Below are 10,943 nucleotides of genomic sequence, written 5' to 3' on the forward strand. Positions count from 1 at the left end.
CGAAATTAACAAGGCGATTTACACTTGACACTAGGCGCCTGTTTTTCACTACTTTCCTACGGCGCAGCTCTCGCATCGCGTATACACTGCGCCTTCTTTTTTCAAAGCGTCACATGCAACATTATTTACTGCCTTAGACATTGTTAGCTGCCATTTTAAAATGAGCATAACTACGATATTTCTTACTCTGTGGTGTTTTATTTCAAGGAGATCACAAAGTGTGAAACATCATGACAGGTCTACTCGCTCACATATTGTAGTAATTGTGTGAAATAAAGAGCTTTGTATCATTATTTTTGAGAAGCTCGTTTCGCGAAGGATTCGTATTGTTTGTGGATAATTTTGCATTATTTCAGTGAAAACACGTGTTCATTATTTTTGAAGTACTTTTAGCTTTCTTGTACGTAGGAACAATGTGAGATTACTTAGTGTATGCATAGCCTGCGGCCACACTGTATACAAAGACAGGTGCCTTTAGTTCTTCATAACTAATTCCAGTTGCTCTCAGTCACACAATACGAGCTTAGAAGTGAAATTGTGTCAAGAGTTTTTAAAATCAAAGCTTTTAAACAATTTATCTTAGCAGAATATATAAATTAGAAATATAAATTTAACGCTAAGGTTAACTATGATCCGGGAAGATATTTCTTTGAAAATATAAATTCCAAATATTTTTTACGGAGTAGTGGTCGAGCGGTTCAAGCGTCAGATTAGCTCTGGGAGCGTAGGTTCGAATCTTTATTAAAAGTATAACACCTCGTGTTATTGCCACCACTGGTGACAGGAGGGCTGGGTCATTATTTGCCTAAAGGATCTGGATAACTTAATGTACTAAGAATAAAACATCTATGATATTTTAAATACAAAATTAAACTAAGCACACCCACTCAAAATTTCAATCAACACGCAATAAACTTTACGTGTACACGCGTCAAAAACAAAATAATTTAAAAAAAGGCGTCAAAAAATTGTAAGTAATTAAAAAAAAAATTAAACAACTTTTTAACTCACGTTTAATGACATTCGGACTGAGTAAGTCTGACTGTAATAGATAAATGCTTTGATAAAACATAAACTGTATACAACTTACACAATTATGTAAATTTTATGTCACCCCTAATTGCCGAATTATTTAAAGAGGTTTCTGTTAATTTCGGCCTACGCCCTTTGTGAGGAAAAGATTTCCTTTTCTTAAAATTACATGTAAATGTTATTATGCAAAGATTCATCGATGGGGTTGCTAATGGAGGAGAGTAAAAAACATAATCATGACTTTATGTCTTTCCTTTTCGTACATATGTCTCATGAAAAGGACGTAAGAATAATCTTTATTTAAAAAAACAACTGTAGCCTATTTCGATCGAAAAAAAGGAATAAAGATAAACAAACCTTAGGTTTACGTATTCCATATGATTCGCTTATAGCTTAACTATATTGTGCATAACAAACAGCTCTTGATTAATATATATTTATTTACAATACAATTTCATTTAACTATTGACTTTAATTTTAAAAAGTCACATTCCCAAATCCATATTGAATATCTTTTTTTTTTTTTGCTTTTATTTGTTCCAAGGGGACACATATTATTTCGCCAATCAAAAAAAATCAAAATCAAAACATACTTATTCAAGTAGGCTTTTACAAGCACTTTTGAATCGTCATTTAACAAACTATTTAAAGTAAAGCTATCACCGGTTCGGAATGTAGATTCTACCGAGAAGAACCGGCAAGAAACTCAGTAGTTACTGTCAATGTCACGTGCGATGGAGAAGACACGATGGAGATTGATCGATATTGAATATCATAGATTATTCAAGCTCTCGACCAATGATATCGCGTCAATTTGTTTTTGATCTATTGTGTTTGAAATAAACTACATAACTTTCAAACAAATACCGACTTTTATACATATTAATTATTGTATTCGATATTTAAAATACGAATAGTGTTGATTTAATGATATAATTAAAATAGCCAACAACTTTAAATTTTAAGAATAAACACATAAAAGCCAATCACACACACATACAGAATAAGACAGAACATTATTATATGTATAAGATAAATGTGTGAGTGATTTAGGAAAATAACAAATTAAAGCAATAAACGGCAGAAACATAATGTTTTGATATCAGCGAACGTTTGTAAGTCATAAGTTAAATTAAATATTTAAACGATAAAATAAATTTAATCTCGCATAATAATCGTAATCAGACCAAAGAACATTAATAGGTCGATAACATGCATAATAATGTAATTAACACTCAAAGCGAAAAGCAAATTTAAAAACTATCGAATCAACTAAACTCGGGGTGAGGTAAGGGCAGGCAAACACCCGCCTCCCTCGATCATTTATAATGCCAAAATGTTTTAATTAAGATGCTGTAAAATGTAATTTACATGCAAATTCGGTTTATGTTAATGTGCCGCGTATATCTGTTTGGGTGCGTGCTTGCTATCTAATTTTGCGACAGTGTACGCCGTCATTATCTTGGCTCTAATGAGAAATCTGGCAAGGCTTGATGTTTGCATAATTAAACTTGCGGTCGGGGCGTTTTGATTGTTGCCATGATAAAATACTCGCGACATCTGTTACGGGACTTGGTTTTTTACGTGGGATGTGTTGTTATTTTGACATATACACATTTCAATGTCACAACTATGTCATATATCGAACGTTAAGGCTCAACACTCGTGGAAATTCTTTAATAGGAACTTGTTTAAACTTCTTAACATCAAGTTAATTATAAGGAATAACTACACGCTGTTAGATTTAAAAATGGAAGGCCATATTTTGTTATTTCGGGTTCAAACCCAGGCAGGCACCACTGAATTTTCATGTGCTTAATTTATCTCGTGCTCGGCGGTAAAGGAAAACATCGTGAGGAAACCTGCATATGTCTAATTTCAACGAAATTCTGCCACATGTGTATTCCGCCAACCCGCATTGGAGCAGCGTGGTGGAATATGCTCCAAACCTTCTCCTCAAAGGGAGAGAGGAGGCCTTTAGCCCAGCAGTGGGAAATTTACAGGCTGCTAATGCTAAAAAAATGCTAAACGAAATGAGACAAAAGCTTTAAACGTCATGATTAATTTTATTTTATTAAAATGAACATATTACAACATTTTTAGGACGTGGGTCAGAAAATACGTCATTTGTAATTTATTTGTACTAGGAGAGCAGAAAATGTATCTTCTAGACACTTCTGTCCAAATACAACAGTATAGTAGAGCCATTAATTATCATAATATAATGTAAATCATTTTGTTTGTATATCTATAATGACATATTTAATCTGACGTATTAACATAACCAATGATTTAAATATCGTGTTAAATGAGATCATAATCTTTATTTAACGATAATTTTGTTATCTAAGCGTAAAAAATGTGTTAATTTAAATTTAAACGTGTGTCGTATCAGTATTTTTTATAATCATAATAAATAACTTTCATATATGTAGCATTAAATGAATAACTAATAAATGAATTATTTGTTAAAGAGAATTAATTTTTTTGGCGATAACGTTTGGAAATAAAATAAAATAAATAAAAATGTTATTCGTATTATTCTAAGCAAAAATAATCCCGTTGACTTTCATCTGTTTTTCTCATATTTAATATTTTTCATTTCAAACCGTATTTAAGTATTTTGACACTAAATAAACAAGTGTCATAATATATTGTTAAATACTTTATATAATTATGTGTATGTATATGTGAGTGTGTGCAGGTATATTATGTATTATACTTTTTCTTCTAGCATTTTCTCCTTTATTGAAAATTTTTAATCTTTTAGTTATCTGGAAAAATCGCTATTAAACGATATTCTTGGCTTATCTATGTATACTATATAATATTACAATTGCGAAAGTAACTCCGTCTGTCTGTCTGTAGCTCTCTCACTTCCAAACCAATGAACCGAATTTGACAAAATTTGGTATAAACCAAACTTGAACTCCAACGAAGGATATAGGCTACTTTCTTTGACTTTTTTTTTTTTTTGTTTAACGAGGAGGAAATGCATTTACGCATGCCGCCCGGTCGGGGGACCGGGACGGGTATGTGGGACTCAACCGGGGCCTAATGCCCCGTGCCAGGGCACGTTGATGCTAATGCCCTGTCCTACCCACTAAAACCATCCTCAGGTTTCCACCATGCCGCCGAGTGGTGAGGCAACGGGATCGCCAAGGGCATGCAACCGCGACCCCACCAGCGGCAGCCGCCGTAAGGCGGCTGAATATTCATGGAAAGCGCGCCTAGTGCGCGCCTTCCCCCTCATCCTCCACGTGGGAATGTGGCGAACTCCCCCGAGTCCGCCACTGGAGGCTGGGCGTCAACGAAGCTGACGCCCTGCGGCGGATAAGATGGTAGGCTCCGCCGCTGACCGCCGGTGTAAAACACCTGGGAGGCTCGAGTAGCGAGGCCCTCCCACTCCCTCCTAGCCAACGAGGCCACTCACATGGTCCGCCCTGACACCGATCAGGGACGTACCAGGAGCGGCCCCGCGGCATCCCTCCCGCCAGTCTTAGCCGCGGCCGACGAGCAAGCTCAAGCCGGCCCCGTTGCCCAGGGTACACCACGAGGAGGTGACTGACATGTACCCCCTACTTTCTTTGACTAACATATGACAACCAACCCCTAAAACGCGAGCGAAACCGCTGGTGACAGATAGTTGTACTTAAGGTACTGCTTCGAATTACCTTAATTAGTTTAAGATTTTCCATCAGCATTGTTTCATTTCGTGGATTTAATTTGGTAAAAAATTTAGGTAAATGTCTTATTAACTGGGTATATATATTTACACAAGTATGTAGAAGTCGGAGTCAGCAGGTCCCCGCATATGCTACAGCTTGCTATGTTACGATTTGAACGGCTAGTAACCTGGTAAATACGCACGAGACGGCGTATCATCTTGGTTAACATTGCCGGCTTACTGGTGAAAGGAATATTGATATTTCTTACAATTCTAATATCAAGCAGTTACGTGATAACGACTAACAATCGGCGGCCTTCTTAATCTGGTGCTGTTACCTGACTTCCTATTAATAAATAATACCATATTTAATAGAATATCAGTTTGAATAACAGAATTCAATAAAGAAAAAGAGTACCGATAGTTTTACATAGAAATGTATGTAATATTATGTATTTTATGATCGTTGACAAACACGACACAAATAATTAAAATAAAATCTACTCGGGTCTCAATTGTCCACAAGACATTCATTAGCACGGACTCCAATACAATTCCACTAATTTATTCCAATAAAAAGAAATAACAACCCCCTACCCCCACTCGGGCTATACTTGTATATTTTCTATTTTTTCCTGTCCAACCCTTCGTTTAGATTCAATTCGGCTAAATAAACTGAATTATATGCTACTTAAATGAGTGTCAAGTCGCCCCCTCGTGGCCCCCTAAGGGCCACTTCGCTTCACCCCGAGATTCTTCTGAGATTTCGTACTGAGGACAAAGGGTTGTAAGTATCATTTTTGTATTATATTTTTTTATGATCCCACTGCTGGGCTCTTTTAAATAGAAATATCTTCTTTTAAATATATCTATTCCGAGAGCTCTTATTAATAATAATATTAATAAATATATATATATTGAATAAAAGTATTGATGATACAAATTAAAAAGTTTTCACTAAAGATATCAAAATCAAATAGCACGCTCATTTCTATCTATCTTCTATCTATTTATAATATTACTATATTCGCAATTTCAATCGTGTACAAAATTGAATCTATGCTGATACTTGTTGACTCCCAGGCAGGATATAGTACATACATATATAATTGTATTTAACTAACACGACTGTATTTTTAAATGTTGAAAAAGAATAACTACTGAGCTTCTTGCCGGTTCTTCTCGGTAGTATCTACATTCCGAACCGGTGGTAGCTTCACTTAATATAGTTTATTAAATGACGATTCAAAAGTGCTTCTAAAAACCTGCTTGAATAAAGTATATTTTGATTTTGATTTTGGTTACGATTGTATTCTTGTATTGCTTAATATAAATAACTTCTTGTTAACATTAATGTAGTTAATAGTGTTTTTAATCAGGGAAGATTGAATAAAAAGTAATTAACTATTGATAATTTTTCAAAATACTTAGTTTTTTAGAAGATTTTGGACTTGAAGATTGTTAAATTAATTAAATGTAATTACATATTTTATTTATCAAACAATAGAATCAGTATTATCGCGACATAAATACCAGAGAATAACTCTATAATACAATATTCAAAACCACTTCAAATAAAAAATAAACGCCGCATTCACCAAATATAAAGTCATATAAAATCATATCTTTTAAAAAGATTTACAAAATCTAAAGGTCAGAGATCGGATTGCACAAACGTTTTGCGGATGGAAGTTAATAAAAGCAGAAAAGACAAAAAATACAAGTTACCCGCTTTGCGATGGGAAAGACGAAAGTAGGCGGCTACCCTCAACGGAACGAATAGGCCCGGCGAGCTTTTTCTCACTCTCTTAAACGCTCTTGTCTACTGCACTGCGACCGTGACGACTTGATATTTTAAACTAATTTTTTTTTTATATTTGTACTATTTATAAAGTTTTTTAATTTTCATTCGATTAACGAAAGTTGATTTATGCATGGATTTTTTTATTGAATTTGATTTATTTATATACTTTTTACTGAAATGTTTCAGTACTAAGGTGAGATCTCAAAACATTATTAGTTTAAGCCCTACTTGTTTATAATTTTGATTTATCATGTAAGTTGATTTTCAACATATATAGTGTATATAAATATGTAAGGGAAATTGTATGTTAAATTCTTTGTTCATATGAATACATATATTTGTTAAGTGTATACTAGTAGTAAAAGTTATATCATATCAGATATTGGCTATTAGAGGTTAGGTGAAAATATAAAAATAAAAGAGTAACACTTAAATATCATTATAATAATAAAAAATATATAACCGAATATTTATTTATAGAGGCATCTTTTAAAAATCACCTATGACTGTTGTAATTTACAACATTTGAATATACAACAGCTCTAATATCTACTATAGTTCGTTAAGGTTAAATAAATCAAAATGAAAAATAAAATCAAGTATCAAGGCACACTAGTCGCAGTACACCCTTGTGGGATGAAGTGTCGCGGCGTGTCGGCATTGTTGCACATGCTGTACTGCTAATATAATAATGCTGTATACCTTTATTACGTCACCAGCTGACCGCTTCGAAGCTTAATAGAAAAGTAAATTTTAAGGACATCTCTCCCTCCCTTGTCTTTACATACTTAAAATTATACTTATAATAATTATATTATTATTAGTTATATAGCCGAGATGGCCCAGTGGTTAGAACGCGTGCATCTTAACCGATGATTTCGGGTTCAAACCCAGGCAGGCATCACTGAATTTTCATGTGCTTAATTTGTGTTTATAATTCATCTCGTGCTCGGCGGTGAAGGAAAACATCGTGAGGAAACCTGCATGTGTCTAATTTCAACGAAATTCTGCCACATATGTATTCCACCAACCCGCATTGGAGCAGCGTGGTGGAATATGCTCCATACCTTCTCCTCAACGGGAGAGGAGGCCTTAGCCCAGCAGTGGGAAATTTACAGGCTGATTATGTTTATGTTATGTATTATGTAATAATTAGTTAATCAATATTGTGGTTTAATATTATTTAATTACTATAATGCTTAAATATCAAAAACTACAACGTGTTTAAAGAAGTGGAATTTATCTGCACAATGTTTAAGCTTTAGAATTTATGAATAAGTCTGAAAGCGATCTTTTCAAAACAAACGTATCATCAAGACTTCATTATATATACTCTGATAAGTTTATATACTCCGTTCTAGTAAATTTATTTTCAAATCTTTATATTTTCACGATAATCTAAAACCATGCTGAATAAACAGTGCGATACAGTTAGATAAAACACAAAGGTGAAGTTGTTCCTGTAATCATAGATTCACAATTTCTAGTTACAAGTAAATTTTTATTTGTTTTTTAATTTGAACTATATCTTTAGATTCAATCAAATATGATTGATTTAATTTCTCGATACACGTTCTCAGCTTTGAAGGTATAGCCTACGCATATTTGTTAAGAATAATAAATTACTTCGTATATTATTAAAGTACAATTTTTCCGTTTACAAGTACTATTAACAAGTACTATTTAAAATCAACTGCTCTCTGTCCGTAACTCAATAACAAACGAATATTGAATTGTAAGTGGAACTAACCCCCTTCCATCCGATAACCAAATGATTCAAAATTAAAAACGAAATAAAAAGTAACTCCAACTCCATTAGAAACAAAAATAAATTGAATTACAACTCGATCGACATTTTCGATTTGGAGGCCTAACTCAATTAGGTAGGAGCGCTGATGGAAAAAAATAAAATAAATACGAGGAACAAAAAAAAAAAAATTAAATAAAAAAAAGAGTCCAGATATAATTTGAAATATCTCCGTAAATGCAAAGCGCGAGTGCTGTTATTTTATTCAAATGAGGGCGAACTTTTTTCAACCCTTTCTCTCGACGCGCCATCAAAGTGGCCTGATATTCAATTAAAAAAAGAAAAGCGGGAACGCGACTGAAAATTAATCAGAAAAAATGCTTTTAACTAGATCTACATTTTAATGAAATTTATTATTGACGATTATTATTATAAGTAAAAGAGCCCTTTGTCGTGATTGCGTTACTAATTTTACTTTTGTTTAACATTGTATGTTAATGTATTTGTGTACACTTATTATCATGGCTATTGTGTTCATAGTACAGCTATGGTTAATGTTCGTTTCTAATTCGGCCGTGTAATAGATACAGGATGATCCAAAAAATCCGTATTTGAAAAGCGAAATAATCATAGCCTTTTATAAAAATATAATACGTGAGAAAAGAGTTTTTATTGACTAATTGAAAATTAACCTCGTAAGTATTGTTCGTTGTACTCCCTATATAATACTTAGTACTTACAAACAATATGAGGTTGTATGGACTACGAGTATTCCAATCGAAGGTTTGTTTACTCCTTATAAAGATAAATAAATCTTAGATATACAATAGACCACGTGATTTATTAACAGCTCAGTTGTTGTGTTGTGTTGTCTACAATATATATTTATTTAAATCCAACATATTGCTAGTTAACTATACGGGCACTTTAACTTTATTTCCAAGTTGATAACGAATTCAGTGATTTTGAAAGAGATATTTTTCACGAATCCATAATGAATATCATGGATATTCGAGATCTCGACCAATGATATGGCGTCAATTCTACGTCTTTTTTTTTTACTTGATTTTACTCCTATTTTAGTTGGAATAGTTCACACTTATGCCTTTCATTACAAGAATGATCAATACCAAACAAAAATTAAAACATTCGCTTACATGTGTATGAGCCTGTCCTTTGCGGCATATCTACATTCCGAACCGGTGGTAGCTAAACTAAGTATAATTCTGTAAAATGACGAAAAAAGCCTACTTGAATAAAATATATTTTGATTTTAATATTATTTGAAAAAAACCATATCCGGTATATCCCGAGTTATAACGTAAATAGCAAAATTGATCATTCTTAAGTATTTGAAACCCACTAATAATAGTTAAGGATTACACACACTGGTGTGTAGGCTTTATGCAAGCTCGTCTGTGGTACCACCTACTCAACAATTGTTCTACATTCTAAAGTAAAAGAAAAAGAAAAATGCGTCGTCTCTGTTTGAAGGTGAGTGAACCAGTGTAATTATAGGCTGAAGGAGCGTAACACCTTAGTCGTCGTGGTTGACGCGCCTCGGTGCTGTGAAGAATAATTATTATTTCTATTATAGTGACATTTTCTGTGTGGCGATCGCTTACCATGAGGTTCAAAAGGTTTTGATTTCGATTAGTTTCACTGTTCACGCTATTCATTTGATATTTGATATTAAATATATAATAGCAAATTAATTTAACTTTAATGTAAAAAAGCACAATTAAAGTATTCGTTTCAATAAATGTATTTAAATATAATTTGTCTATCATAGATCTGATCAAATTACATTCGTTGATTATAAAATAAATAATAATTTACATTTTTTTTTTACATTAATATCAAACGTCTCTCTGAATTAGAATGTCTTCGGGCAACGATTTAGTACTATGCCTTAAATAAGACGACAATTATGTAACGGCACTTCCATTACAAATAATGCTCAAAAATTAATTTATTTAAAGAAAAAAAATTTTTTATGCAATAAATTCAAAAATAGAAATAACCTTCCAATTATAAATAAAAAAAAACATCGAAAGACAATATTTGTTTTTACGATTAATCAGGTTCGTTCGCGAATGCTTATAATATAATCTGTGTAAATATAACGGTTCCAATCATTTCCCGCTCTCGCGGTAATGGCGTGTCAAACGTACCAACATTCTAAGCATAATCACAAAGAATAATTTTAGTATGCATACGGCGGAAAGTGCTTTTCCGGATTCAGATATACGAATTAATTGTTGATCTCCATATCCACGGCCTTCTGATATAACGCACCGTAATCTCATCGCCAGTCATTTGACAGAGTCGAATATATTCAACCTGGTTGAACATGTAGTATAATAATTCAAATGTTTACCAAACCTACAGTATTTTGAAGTTATAGGTATTAGATACAAATATCGAAACATTTTGAAGTATGTCGTAGCTATTGATATTAGGTATATCGTTTGCCGAAACGGAAAATTAATGTTCGAATATTCTAGAATTTAACCACTTTTGTCCAAACATGTACATTTTTGAAAGTTTTTTTTTTAACACGAATTTTTTAATTGTGCTTAATCTCAAGCGATACTTAACCGATTTTGATCAAATGTTTAGGGAAAAGAAAAATTAAAATTAGCAATATTATTTTAACCAAAATAAAATAAAGGAGAATAAGCGATTTTTTT

This window comes from Vanessa tameamea, chromosome 13 (assembly GCF_037043105.1).
Source record: "Vanessa tameamea isolate UH-Manoa-2023 chromosome 13, ilVanTame1 primary haplotype, whole genome shotgun sequence".
NCBI classification, from domain to species: domain Eukaryota; kingdom Metazoa; phylum Arthropoda; class Insecta; order Lepidoptera; family Nymphalidae; genus Vanessa; species Vanessa tameamea.